The sequence below is a fragment of the Bubalus kerabau genome, chromosome 1, assembly GCF_029407905.1.
Source record: "Bubalus kerabau isolate K-KA32 ecotype Philippines breed swamp buffalo chromosome 1, PCC_UOA_SB_1v2, whole genome shotgun sequence".
Taxonomy (NCBI): domain Eukaryota; kingdom Metazoa; phylum Chordata; class Mammalia; order Artiodactyla; family Bovidae; genus Bubalus; species Bubalus kerabau.
Genome location: NC_073624.1, coordinates 71,958,290 through 71,973,545, shown reverse-complemented (window position 1 = coordinate 71,973,545; position 15,256 = coordinate 71,958,290). Strand labels below are relative to the sequence as shown.

At 40.4% G+C, this 15,256-nt stretch overlaps 1 long non-coding RNA gene across 4 annotated transcripts in view; it reads right to left on the bottom strand.

Moving 5' to 3' along the window:
* Positions 1-13,804, bottom strand: part of LOC129650680 (uncharacterized) — a 44,331-nt gene extending 30,527 nt beyond the window's left edge. The window contains exon 1 of one of the 4 annotated variants that reach the window (XR_008713926.1): positions 13,476-13,804. This is a non-coding gene — a long non-coding RNA (uncharacterized LOC129650680). The other 3 variants (XR_008713927.1, XR_008713929.1, XR_008713928.1) reach the window with 3 other exon arrangements.
* Between the last annotated feature and the right edge of the window lie 1,452 nt (positions 13,805-15,256).

Here is a 15,256-nt window from a genome sequence, read left to right as displayed (position 1 = left end):
AGGAAAAGCCATAGCCTTGACTAGACGGACCTTTGGCAAAGTAATGTCTCTGTTTTTTACTATGCTGTCTAGGTTGCTCATAACTTTCCAAGGAGTAAGCGTCATTTAATTTCATGGCTGCAATCACCATCTGCAGTGATTTTGGAGCCCAGAAAAATAAAATCAGCCATCACACAAATATAAAGCTGTGATAACTATTAAGAAGGAAGTTTAGACAGCAAAGAGATCTCATATAGATGACTAAATTTCTGTGTGCTGAGTAGGGGGGAAATTGCTCATTATTTTAAAGATAAAAGTTCACATTCAATACTTTACATTACTCAGTCATCAAAGGAAAAGTGGTGCTTTGGTGATGTGTGTAGCCTGGTTAGAGAAAACATGCTAGATGTGCGAGTGACTTGATTTTACGGATCCGGGGTCAGAAGCAATGCTGGGCACCTTTGAATTTGCTCACCCCTCAGCCACTGCTTTTTGAAACTGATAAACAGCAATGCAGAGATGGGTCAAAGGGTAGAAAATGCTTGTAGCACTGAGGTCTGGAATCAGGCAAGCTAATAGGCAGATATGTTTTGCCAGAAACAGGTTGAAGCTGCTGTTACTTAAAGGAGACTTCAAGAAAGCTATCAAAAACAAGAATAACAATTTGATTTCCAGGGTTTAGATCTGATACAAGGAAACTTAAGGAAAAGATGTCGGCAAAACAGCCAGCAATAAATCAACTTGGCAAGATCCCATCAAGTGGTGTTACCTCTCACCAGGAAAGAAAAGCCTTTCCAACAGTAACTGTAATAGTCTATTAATCACTGCTTGTCTGATTTGCTACAGGAAAAAGATAAGATTTACATGTACTGATTTATAAAAGTTTATAACATGATATTTAAATAGACCTATGAAAGATGAATTCCTTGGGCTGTTTACATTTATTTGAGTTAGCTACAAAGAATTTTAAACTTGAAGGATTTAGATGTTCCATTTGACTCTTAATAGGGATTTGTCAACATTTTAATTTTAAAATGTTGGCATGAAGCTGTTAAACAGGACAGTACCTTGCAACTTCAAATTTTTCTATAGGAAACTCTGCTCTTGTCTCTGCCTGAGGTTCCCAACCCAGGGTATATAAATGGGCTTCAGGGAATCCACCAACCTTCTAAAATTTCACATCATTAGGATCTTTCTTAGGAGAGGTTCCATAGCTCTCACCAGATTTGTAAGGAAGGCATGATCCAAAATATACAGAATCTAATATATAACATCATTTACAATCTCAGACCTTCTCTCAGCAATGTAATCTCTCCTAAGTATGAAACTTCTTTTGTGTAGTAGATAGAAGTGTGTTTGTAAGTACACACAAATATTTTCCTCCATGCTAGCACATATTTACCCTAGGGTGTGATGAAGGCATGAGTAGATGTCTATGTGGGTGTGTGCATATTATGGCTTCCCAGGTGGTGCTAGTGGTAAAGAACCTGTCTGCCAATGTAGGAGATGTAAGAGACACAGGTTAGATCCCTGGGTCAGGAAGATCCCCTGGAGGAGGGCAAGGTAACCCACTCCAGTATCACTGCCTGGAGAATCCCATTGACAGAGGAGCTTGATGGGCTACAGTCCATAGGACACAGCACATGAAGCATGAAGAAATTTTAAATAAAAATAGACATGAATATCATGTAAAATGTTATAACATAGCATACTTGTTTCTATAACTAAGAATGTATGTGCATGATAAATCATTTCAGTTGTGTCTGCCTCTTTTGCGACCCTATGGACTGTAACTCACCAGGCTCCCCTGTCCATGGAATTCTCCAGGCAAGGATACTGGAGTGCGTTGCCATGCCCTCCTCCAGGGGATCTTCCTGACCCAAGGATCAAACCCACATCTCTTATATCTTCTGCATTGGTAGACGAGTTCTTTACTGCTAGTGCCACTCGGGAAGCCCCATAACTAAGAATATGTACCCCTCCAGTGATTATAAACACCTTGAGAGTAAAACTATGTTTCATTCATCAGTTACATAAACTTTTTGTTTAGCAGACAGTAGGTGCTCAGTAAAATAATGCTGAATAAAGTGAATTACCCAGTAGATCTGGTCTAAAATAAAAAAAAATGGAGTTTGTTCATGATCCTTTGATAATAGTATCAGAAACACATGAGAAGCTAGAAGAGATAATTATTTGTTTTGGAAGGTTTTAACATTGAGTATTATTGATATTTATAAAAATATACTCAGTTAAAAAAAAAAAAACTCACTTTACTCCACCATACGAGAAATATATTGAGAGATTTAGGAAGTCAGACATACATTTCCTATACCATAAGCCAGCCACTGATTTTCAATATATGAATTTTATACCACAGGTTAACAACAAATTCAGCTTGTTCACAAAATTTGACATGGGAGTAGGAAGAAAGAAGCCCCGAAAAGGGGATTGCGCCATGTGTTGTATGTTAGTCACTCAGTCATGTCCAGCTCTTTGTCATCTCATGGTCTGTAACCCACCAGGCTTCTCTGTCCTTAGAATCTCCAGACAAGAATACTGGAGTGGGTAGCCATTCCCTTCTCCAGGGGATCTTCCCGACCCAGGGTCTTCCCAAACCAGGGATTAAACTCAGGTCTCCTGCATAGAAGGAGGATTCCTTACTGTCTGAGCCACCAGGAAAGCCCTGGGGATATACTCTGCCAAAAAAGGCCTTTGATCTTATTGCCCTGATTCTCCTAGTCTTCCTCATCCTCTTCCTTCTCTACCTGGCCTCCATCCCCTTCCTCTAGATGCTTCCTCCCACAAGCAGTAAAAATTCTGAACAAAAATTCAATCTAATTTTATTAAACCCATAACAAAATTTTAGATTTAAAAATATATCTATAGGGAATTCCCTGGTGATCCAGTGATTAGGACTTGGTGCTCTCACTGCCAGGGACCTGGGTTCAATCCTGGGTCAGGGAATTAAGATGCTTGCTAGCCAAGCATTGAGGCCAAAAATAAAATAAAAGCAAATAAATTAAAAATATTTTTAATTGCATACTTGGGAAATAACAAATTTCTAGTTCATTCTGCTCATTTAACAGATTAGAAGATTACCAACTATCATCCAACTAAAGATAAAAGAGTAGAATTTTAAACTAATCCAAAATTTTTATCTCCACATGACATTTGCATGTTCTATTGCTATGGATAAATTAATCAACCAGTAAGTATTGATTGATCCCTTGTGACAGATAATAAGTTCACTGAAGCTCAAGAAGAAAGAGATCACCAAGGACTCAGTGCTCAGGGAAAGTGGGGTTACAGAGAGCAGGAGAGGCTGGGAAAGGTGACACCTTTGTAGCTTCACACAGGTAAGGCTGCGCCTCTCTCATTCAAGTCTCAACTGTGTATAGCACAGGGTTCTGGCATGTGGTATACTTGCAATCCTTGCTGGTTAAATGAATAAACAGAAGCTGAAGAGCTCAAGCACCAAAAAATACATCATCAAAGTCAGAGAAGTAGGAATGTGCACAGTATTTAAGAGAATTGCAAACAGATCACTCTACCAGGAAGCTTGAATAAAGTAGTGGGAGAAGTTGGAGAAACTGGTACCTTTCCTCTGAACTTCCCACAGTATCCAAGGTGGACTTCTATTACATCTTTACCATACTGCACTGTGGATGATGTTTTACTTATTTGTCTTCCCTTCTAAAAAGTAAACACTTTGCTTTGTGGGCAGGGACCATGATCTCCATCTAAATACACCCAAAGTTCAGCAAAGGGAATGGGCCAGCAGATGTCAATAAGCCTATACTGAATGAGTGAATTAATGAATTCATTTATATTACCCTGTATAATGCTCACAGTAACAGTGTACCTTGATGTCAGACTAGGCAGTCTGGATTTCATCTGGAGGGCAATGGGTATTCACTATGTTTGTGTGGGAGTGTCCAGTTCAGTTCAGTCGCTCAGTTGTGTCCAATTCTTTGCGACCCCATGAACCGCAGCTCTGTCTGTGGGAGTGTGGGAGTGTAATATAACCTAAATGGTGAAGATCAAAAGGCTAATGTCATTGCCTGGTATGAGCTGGTGGGCTGGGATGAAGGGGGTGGACATGAATACAAATGGTCTATGAATGTGAAGACCATTGCATGTAACTCCAAAATACACATTGATATGAACACCATGCTCCAAAAGTCATAACATTCTTGCTCTATTGATCTGTTTCTAGCTACTACCTACATTATAAAATATCTCTAATCAATTTGAATTCCAAATACTCTTGGCTCTTACCTTATTGTCTAGACCTTTTATTTTCCATAACACAATTATCCAGGGCATATTTATGCTATGTTCCATCACGTATTTGAAGTCTGACAAGTACATTACAAATTTATTTAGAAGAAAAAAGGAAAGAGTTCTACTACTTAACCCGATAATTTTCATTGATTCTGTCAACAAAAGCATCATCAGACAATAGAAAAGCAGATTAAATCAGGTCAACAGACAAAGTTTTAGAATGAGAAAACAGAATGTTCTAGCATTAAATCACATTAAAATTTTGATATGGAAATAAAAGAATGTTATTTTCAGTGCAGAGACACAGATCACAAACATCTAAGTTTTTTTTTTTAAAGAACCTTAACTGGAACATGTTTTTAAGAGCCTACACAATCAATTTTTTGTCCTGGATAACAAGTCTTTCATGACACAATGATCATCCAGTTCTAAAAGTAACCAAATTACAATAAAATTACCATGTCAAGGGTTAAGTAACAGAAATTATATAAAACCATCAGTTTTGTTTTATATATTGTACTTCACAGAGTTAACATATTCTTAGTAAATCTAGTTTTGTCAAGTACCGAGAATAAACAGCTTTGAGGGTGGGGGGAATATATTAGTAAGAATATTTATTGAGCATTTATTATATAACCAGGGAGTAAGTTAAACATTTTATGTAATCAATTTTATTTAATCCTCAGAACATCTTTGTAAAATAAGTATTATTACCCCCATTTTGGCTTCCCTGGTGGCTCAGTCAGTAAAAAATCTACCTTCAATGCAGGAGACCCAGTTTTGATCACTGGGTCAGGAAGATCCCCTGGAGAAGGAAATGGCTGCCCACTCCAACATTCTTGCCTTGGAAATTCCATGGACAGAGGAGCTTGGTGGGCTACAGTCCTACAAAGCATCAGACATGACTGACCAACTAACACTTTCACTTTTTTCAGAGACAGACCCAATATCACCCCAAGCATTTTGTTGGTTTTTTATTTCCTTGAGTTCACCACCACAATAAAAATGCTGTCTTTGGCACCAAATTCATATGTTTTCCTCAGTTCCATGTATCCCTCAAATCAATCTACTTAGTTCATACTCCAGTGTGGAAAAACTCCTGAGGTGAGGGGAAGCCTGATAACTACAAAAGAAAGTGAAAGTTGCTCAGTCTTGTCCAACTCTTTGCAATCCCATGGACTGTAGTCCATGGAATTCTCCAGGCAAGAATATTGGAGTGGGTAGACTTTCCCTTCTCCAGGGGTCGTCCCAACCCAGGGATTGAACCCAGGTTTCCTGCATTGCAGGCCGATTCTTTACCAGCTGAGCCACAAGGGAAGCCCAAGAATACTGGAGTGGGTAGACTATCCTTTCTCTAGGGGATCTTCCCGACCCAGGAATCGAACCAGGGTCTCCTGCACTGCAGGCAAATTCTTTACCAACTGAGCTATCAGGGATACCAAAGAAATTCATTAAAACTGCCAGCTTTTCAGTGTCAGAACAGTTGTTGTACTCATTTGGGAAGCATAAAGGAAGAGGGGGCTCCCCAGAAATTGAGGGGATGGAACCAGGCATGGCAAATAATCTCATTCTTTCACTGCTCAAGTATCGCTCAGAACCCACTCTGATGGGTGAGTTCTGCCAGCTCTACCTTGTACCTTGTTGCCAGGTGTGTTGCCTTTTAATGAATACTTGGTATCTTTTTTTTCTTTTTTTGTGGTCTGCTGTGGGGCATGTGTGGCATATGGGGTGATTCCCTAACCAGGGATCGATCCCAGGCCTCTGCAGCGAAAGCTGCTGCTGCTGCTAAGTCGCTTGAGTCGTGTCCAACTCTGTGCGACCCCATAGACGGCAGCCCACCAGGCTCCTCCGTCCCCTGGGATTCTCCAGGCAAGAACACTGGAGTGGGTTGCCATTTCCTCCTCCAATACATGAAAGTGAAAAGTCAAAGTGAAGTCGCTCAGTCATGTCCGACTCTTAGCGACCCCATGGACTGCAGCCCACCAGGCTCCTCCGTCCATGGGATTTTCTAGGCAAGAGTACTGCAGTGGGGTGCCATCGCTTTTTCCCTGCAGCAAAAGCACTGAATCCTGAAAAGTAGGCCACTGGGGGACTCCCTACCTTGGTACCAAAGTAAAGCAAGTTCCTTGGCTGTAGTAGTTCTCAGGGTTCTTAACATGCTCATCTCCAAGTATGCAGTATTTGCCAAGCTCGTTTAAGATCAATGGGGGATGTCACAGAACTATTGCCTCAAGAAACAGACTATAGGAAAGTTTATATAGAAAAGTCTGTCCCAGAGAAAGACAGACATGGGCCAGGACTGCAGAGTATAGGGCAGGACCACCCTTCCAGAGGCAAGGCAGCAGTAGAGGAACTGGGGCCACTTGCAGCGTGAGGGTGAGACCAGGTGAACCACTGTCTGTAGTGAGGGGGCCAAAGGCAGAGTTCTGAGCAATACTTGAGCAGTGGAAGAGTGGGCTTATTCACTTAAAATTCCCTCTTAGGTTAAACTCCACTAGCAGAAGATAAACTCTGGCCTCAGGGCTTATGAATACCACCCTCTAAAGCTGTGCTGTCCTACACAATGACCACTAGCCACCCAAGGCTACTGAACACTTGTAATGGCGCTAGTGTAACGGAGAAACTGGATTTTTTCTTTTACTTAATTTTAATTCATTTAAATTTAAATGAAAACAGTGAAGCAGCATAAAATATTTTCCCATTAAACACAAATTTATTGTTTTAGTAGGACTATATTTCTCTTTAATTATTGAAAAATTAGCATCTGAGTTGAAATTTATGCCATAAGTATATGTAAACACACAGAATTTCAAAGTCTTAGTACAAAAAGTGTAATGTATCTCATTAATTTTCATTTGACTGCATGATGAAGTAAAAATATTTTGGATATACTAGCTTAGATAAATTACTAAAATTAACCATTAATTTCCTTTTACTTTTTTCAGTGTGACTAAGAGAAAATTTATGGGCTTCCCAGGTGGCTCCGTGGTAAAGAATCCGCCTGTCAATGCAGGAGTTGTGGGTTCCATCCCTGATTCAGAAAGATCCCCTGGAGGAGGAAATGGCAACCTGCTCCAGTATTCTTGACTAGAAAATCCCATGGACAGAGGAATCTGCTGGGCTACAGTACTTGGAGTCCCAAAGTCAGACACGACTTAGCAACTGAGTGCAGCACACAAAAAAATTTAGTTTCATGTGTGGCTCACATTACATTTCTGTTGGGCAGTACTGCTTTAACTAAAGATCAGTCCCCTAAACCAAGTCTTATTTCCCCAGGTCAGTGATTATATCAGACGTCCTCCAAAGTCTTTCAACAAAGCAATCCTAACTAATCAGCAGACTTTGGGCAAAAGTTTAAAAAAAAAAAAAAAAAAGTAAACTAATTAGAAAAATCCATTAGTTAGCATACTTCTGGACTTAAGTCGTTTGATGGAATGAATTTTTCCTTTGCCTTCCTAGCACTAATTAGTACCTGTCAACAAAAGATAATGTGTTTGAACTTTACAAGAATGCATAAAATCTGCATGGCATGACTTTTCTAATGGTAAGACAGGATCAAACAAATTTTCACCCAAAGAAAGATAGCTTAAATCCAGATCTAAAATACTCATTAAATTAAAAAGTAATTGCCCTTTAGGCTAAATCTCTGCACAGCACTTCAGTTATTTTGTTTGTTTCTATATTTAGACATCAGCCACTTCTTATCTTTAGCTTTAGTGATTACAATAACAACTCAAGAAAGAAATCAAGGGGGAGGTTGGGAAGGCCTATTTTCTATAAATTTTATTCTCAGCCTGGCATACTAAATATGACAAGTATATATGACTAATATAACAAATATCACAGTCTTTGCCAATATTTTTGAAACTTTCTGGGGTAAAGGCACCCCTGTGTGCATGCCTGTATGTGTAGCCATGTTGTAGGACATGGCTTAGTCTCTCCTTCACCGCTGCTGATCGGACAAGGAATTTGTATCAGACCAAACTAAGCCAATCAGAATCTCTTCTTGGAATTTAGGCTGGGAATACATATTTGGTTTCTGATGAATTCTAGAGCCAAGAAGTCAGGATAAACAGAGGCTGAGACCAAGAGGTACAGGCCACAGCATAGTAAAATAATCTACAAGAAGACTGAGGAAAAATAAATGTGCCAAAAGAAGCAGACCCAAGAGATCAAACATTCTAGGAGAGTAAATAACTTTGGATTTGAATCTTCTAGTTCCTGGTTTCAGTGCCTTACAACATATCTCTGTAAATATTACTCTACAGTTACTAGGGCTACCTTCAGATATAGAATAATTCCTCTTTTTTGTTTGTTTCTAACCTAAGCTAATTTATATGAGTTTCAGTTTTGACAGGATAATTGATCCTTGCATTCACAAGCCAGGCACTGGAACGTGTTGTGAAATTAACAGGAAATTAATGTATAAAATTAATATAGGAAATTATATAAATAAAATGATAAAGAATGTAGAACCCTGAAAGAAAAAAGAGTGATTACCTAGAAAAGATATTTTTCATTGAATTAAACAAATATTGGTAGTTATAATATACAACTCCTACTACTATATTAGGGCTTCTCAGATGGCTCAGTGGTAAAGAATCTGCCTGCCAATACAAGAGATGCAGGTTGGATCCCTGGGTCAGAATGATCCCCCAGAAGAGGAAATGGCAACCCACTCCAAAATTTTTGCTTGAAAAATCTCATGGATAAGAGGAACCTGGCAGGCTACTGTCCATAGGGTCACAAGGAGTTGGACACAACTGAGCAACTGAGCATGCTATATTACTGAGCATGCTATATTTTACTATATTAAAAGTAGGAAAAGGAGAAAATAAAAACAGGAAGAAGAAAATAAAAGAGGAAGAAACAAGTCAGTTCTTGACTTTTCCTTCCTTTAGCAATCTCTATTCTTCCTTGTTTTGTTTTTGCTTAAGATCCTCCAATAAAAGGTAAGCCAGGTGAGGATCTGAGAAGTAGGGATGAATTAGCAAACAGAAAACATCTAGTAAGAGCTCAACATTATATAAAGTCATCAAGGGAATCAGCAGGAAAAAAGCATTGATCCTCATATGCCGGGAATTACAATCTAGTTATCAAGATAATATCAACATCAGAGTCATTACCTCGACCTAGAAGACTGGAGTGATTTTTCTTAGATCTGAGTCTTAGAAAAGAGTAGATCTCATAGTGCTCAGGTTCACTAGAGCAATAATAAAAGTGCACTCTGGATAAAATCAGATCCACAGCCAGATGGACTATCCAAATTATCATCAAAGTAGAGACAGATCTGCAGCCAGGAATACAATACTGAATTTTAAGTCTAAAGAGAGAGTTAGAGATAGAAAGACAAGAAAGAAATGTAGGTATAATGCTGAGAGGATGCAGATCATAATATATATGGAGGAGGAGCAGACCCAGGTCAGCAGATTAGAACAAGATCACGACTAGCAAGAGCTAATAAGCACCCTGTTGTTTGGCACTGAATAAGAAGTCCACTTCTTGTTTTGTTTTTGTTTAAGATCCTCCAATAAAAGGTAAGCCCACTTCTTATTCAGTGCCATTTTGGTGGTCACTCAAAATGAAGGTGAATGGTTCTGACAATGAATGGTGTCTGAGCTACAGGAAGTCCTGAGTCAACCCATAATCCCATACTCCTCACCAAGGCAAAGCCTGTCCAACCAACACTCTCCCTATATTGAAAGCATAGCTGAATATTTGCGATTTAGTCTAGTATTGGCATCCCAAGTGGCACTCGTAATAAAGAACCCACCTGCCAATGCAGGAGAATAAGAGACATGGGTTTGATCCCTGGGTCGGGAAGATCCTCTGGAGGAGGGCATGGCAACCCATCCCGGTATTCCCACTCCAGTATACTTGCCTGGAGAATCCTCACGTACAGAGGAGCCTGGCAGACTACAGTCCATAGGGTCGCAGAGTCAGACACAACTGAAGTGACTTAGTATGCACCCATACACTAATGTTTGATCATCTAGTACAACCCATTCATTTTTTTGTTTTTTAAAAATGCTTTTATGTATTTATTTGGCTGCTCCAAGTCTTAGTTGTTGAACACAGGATCTTTCATCTTCATTGGGGTATGTGACATCTTTTAGTTGTGGCACTTGGGATCTAGTTCCCCAACCAGGGATTGAACCCTGGGTTCCTGCATTGGGACTGTGGAGCCCTGGCCACAGACCACCAGGGAAGTCCCCCAACCCATTAATTTTAAAGACAAAGCTTTTAAGGACGAGAGAAGTTATATAACTTGATCAAAGCCATACAGCTAGTGGCAGAGTCAGGATTAAAATCCAAATTTCCAGATTCTTAGTCCAACTCTGCCATGTTGAAAACTTTCTTTTTCTTTCTAAATTGCTCTATCAAAAGTTCATTTTTAACTTTTAGTCTCTGAGCAGTGAGTTTTCTATATCAAATTCTCCTCAGTTTTGCATACCTTAATATTCACTCATTATCCCCAACAAAGGGGCTTCCCTGGTGGCTCAGCGGTAAAGAATCCACCTGCCAATGCAGGAGACTCGAGTTTGATCCCAGATCTGGGAAGGAAATGGCAACCCACTCCAGTATTCTTGCCTGGGAAATCCCATGGACACAGGACCCTGGCATGCTGCATTCCATGGGGTCACAAAGAGTCGGCCACCACTTAGTGACTGAACAACAATGGTACCCAACATTAAACTTCATCTTCTCTCTCTCCAGGTATAGAGAGAACTAAAAAAAAAAAAAAAAAAAAAAAAAGGAGAAAAAAATAAGTATGATTTAAATAAGAGCGGGAACAAGGGAGGAGATCCTGGTGAAATAAAGATCATCCCGGAGAATGTGATGTATGCAAGCCCAAGTCTTGCAACAGTAATGTGGGGGAGAGACAGAGAGAAAGAGTTGGGGAGAGGCAGAGAGAGAGAGAAAGAAAGTTGCTTCAGTCCTAGCCTTCAAATTACAAAAGAATGCAAAGAGCTCCTCTTCACAAGTATAATCCTCCCAGCACCTCCATCCATAGAGATAAATAAATATTTATTTGAGAGACAGAAATGTCAGTGGTTAATACTACTTGACTGCTGAAATATATTTGGAATTTTAAGAAATGGAATCCTGCCCAATAGGAGTCCTATTGAAATGCAGTAATGTTTTTTTTTTTGACTTTTCATATTTCTTCCTGTTTTAGAAGTCTCCAGAAATGTTTCTTACACCAATAGCTCATTCTGATGTTGATATCTCATAGAATCATGACTTTGCCCTGGTCTTTTCTTCCCTCTGTGGTTGCTCTGTCCCTCCTCTCAAGAGTTCCCTCAAGCATTTCCCCACAGAAGTAAACCAGACATTCCCCTCTCTTTCTTTTTAGAAATTTATGTTTTATCAAATTAATATGTGTAAAATGTTTTAATCCATTAGAAGTAACGTGTGTGTGTGTGTGCATGCACATGTGCTCAATCGTGTCCAACTCTTTGTGACCCCATGGACCGTAGCCCACCAGGCTCCTCTGTCTATGGAATTTTTCAGGCAAGAATACTGGAGTGGGTTCCCTTTTCCTACTCCAGGGGATCGTCCCAACCCAGGAATCAAACCCACAACTCTTGTGTCTCCTGCATTGGCAGGCAGGTTCTTTACCACTAGCACCACCTGGGAAACCCATAGGGACCATAACAAGAAACAGCAGTCCTCTGCCTCGCACCTTCCCACCAAAGTCCTGCTTCACTCTCACTAGTGATCTAACTGCCCATTTTTAAATAAAAACAACCTTCAGAAAAAGTGGTATACACACACACACATACACACACACACACACACACACGGAGTAGTATTCAGCCATGAGAAAGAAGGAAATCCTGCCACTGTGACAACACGAATGGACCTTGGAGGTATTATGCCATGTGAAATAAGACAGGTAAAGACAAATACTAAATGGTATCACTAATACATGCAATCTAAAAAAAAGTCAATCTCACAGAAACAGAGAGTTAAAAAGAGGTTTCCAGGGGCTGGGGGCATGGAAGAAATAGGGAGAGGTTGGTAAAAGAGTTCAAACTTTCAGTAATATGATGAGTAAGGTCTGAGGATCTAATGCAAAACATGATGACTAAAGTTGATAACACTATTGTATAAATGAAATTTGCTAAGAGAGTGGTTTTAAATGCTGTCACCAGAATACAAAACAGAAACAAAACCCCAGAACTTCCACAGGTCCCCATCCCATCTCCCCTCTACCATGGTTTCTCCTGTTTCTCTGGATGAGCTAGGATGAGGCCAGGCCCCAGTCTATGCACAAGACCCATCGCCTTTCATTTGCTCCATGACAACAATATTCCCCTCTCTCTCTCTCTCTTGCAGCATTCATTTCTTCCCTTTCTACTGAAATGTTCTTATTAGCACATAAATATACCATTAATCCTTCCACATTAAAAAAAAAAAATGAAGCTTATCTTGACCCCCTCTGCTCCCTCCAAGTTCCTCTGCTTTTCTCTTTACTCGTCACACACGTCCACAAAAACCACCTGAAACAGTCGTCAGCGCTCACTGTCTCCCGTTCTCTCCTTCCGCCTCTCTTGAACCCAGCTGCAGTCAGGCTTTCATTCCCACCCCAACTCCATTGAATTTGCTCTGATCAGGTTAATAAGGACCTTCTGTTGCCAAATTCCTCTCCTAACTTGATCTGACAGCAGCGTTTAGCACAGGCAATCCCTCTCCTCCTGTAAACAGCCCCTTCACTTGGCTTCCAGGACACCATTCTCTCCTGCTTTTTCTCTTCCTCCTCTGTCTGTTCCTTCCAAATCTCTTTTGCTGCTTCTCCTGACCTTTCAGTGCTGCAGTTCCTTCAGGTTCAGTCCTAAGACCTCTCGTTTTACCTGCATGCATTCCCTGCACCATCCCACCCTAAGCCTTTAAATCTGTCTGTGCACAGATGACTGCCAAATTTTTATTCCCAACCCAAATCTGTTCCCTTAAACTCTAGACTCATCTCTATCCAAATGTCTATTTGATATCTTCCTGAGGATGCCTAAGAGACATCTCAAACTGGATTCATCCAAACCTGAGCTCCTGATTTCCCCCTGCACCTACTCTTCCAGCATCTGCTCCTCTCCCCATCTCACTTGATCGTCCTTCATTCTTCCAGCTGCTAGGACAACAAACCAAAGTCTCATTAAATTCTTTTTCTTACATCCCATACCAAATCCATCAATAATTCTTGTTAGATTTACCTTCAAATTATATCCAGAATTCAGCCATGTCTTGCCACTCTTGCTGTTACCACCTAGATTCGTTCAGTAGCCTCCTACCTAAAGTCTCCCTATCAACAGCCTCCCGCACTTCTGTTCTTGCTGCCTCTCAGTAAAGTCTTCACACAGAGAGGCCCTTTGAAAGTGCCGGCCAGGCCACATTCCTCTTGTGTGTGCAATCCTCCAAGGGCTTCCTCTCTCACATACGGTGCAAGTCAAAGCCCTCACTGAATCCTTTCGAGCTCTTTCATCTGGCGCTCCGGTGCCTCACTGCACTCACCTACTTCTCCGCTGATCTCCGTCTTGCTAAGTCCTCTTCAACCACAGTGGCCTTCTTGAACTTCTGAACATTCCAGGCATAATCCCACTTCAGCATCTCTGTGTTGGCTGCTCCCTCTGCTTTGTGCAGATATTTTCTGTGAAGAGTTCTCTGGCCATGTTGTCTAAAATTCAAGCTCCTTTCCTGACATGTCCTATTACCTCTTGCTGCTTTATTAATTTTTTCCTTGCCATATTGCACTGTCTAACATACTAAATAGTTTGTTATCATGTTTACTGTCAGTCTTTCTCATTAAAATATAAGCTGCATAACAGCAGGGACTCTGTTTTGGATTTCTGTTTCTCAGGCATTCTGAACAGTCCCTGCACACAGGAACTCAATCCTGGTTGAAGTCATATATTACAGTTCTCTAGTTTATAGACAGAAACTGCTACATATACACAGAAAAACTGACACTGCCCATGTTAACTGGTAAGGCCTGAACTGGAACTTCGGAGTCCTGACTCCCAAGGCTGAGTTCTTTCCATTCTTCCAAGATATTGTCCACCATTGGACTTAGAATTTTCCACATAAATGTCTTTCAACAACAAGAGAAATCTGTTGCAGCTAGAAAATGAGCAACATTTTCCTTTAATACACTTAGATTATTGCTCCATATTTACACATTTACATGAAACCAGACATACAAGGATGATCACTGCAACATTCCATGTAAGAGCAGAAACGGGAGAACCCCAAAACGCCACCAATAGAGAACAAGTTAAATAAATTATGCTGCATTCAAGCAGTAGGATACTTCTACAGACATGGAAAAGGTAGAGTTAAGTCCATAAGTACTAAGTAGAAGCCATATCTCTAAAACATATTACCTGTGTTACAGTTTTTTATCCACAATTCTAAAATCCAAAATACTCTAGAAACTGTAAGATTTTTTGAAACTTAACTGGTGTCAAAACCTGATCAGTCCTAAACTCACCTGACTGCAAGTATTCACCTATCTTGACATGAAAAGGTGTAAAGTCGTAATTGATCTCACATGGCGTGAGTAGAATATTCATACTTTCCAGTGCCAGTACGGGGTGCTGCCTCAGACCACACCAGCTGTTACGTGATATTTGGTATAGGCACTGTATCGCTACTCTACTATTTCTAATCACTGTCTCTACTCCAAAAGATTCTGCACTCAACTCCACTGGCCCCAAAGGCTCCCAACAAGGAATTACAGCCTACACTTAAGTGAACAAATACAGAAGATTAACCAATTTGCATGAAAGATACAGACAGGTTTAGCCCTGGAAATTCTGAAAAGAGTATGTCCTTTTTATAAAGAGTATGTCTTTCTTATTTCTAAGGAGTGGAACAGAAGGCAGTGTTGAACATCTATCATCACAAGAACAGGCTCATCTCCTGGGGCAGCAGGAGCCAACTCTGGGTCTCTCTCTGTAGGGCTGCCATGACATAATTCAGTGTCAAGCAGCTCGCA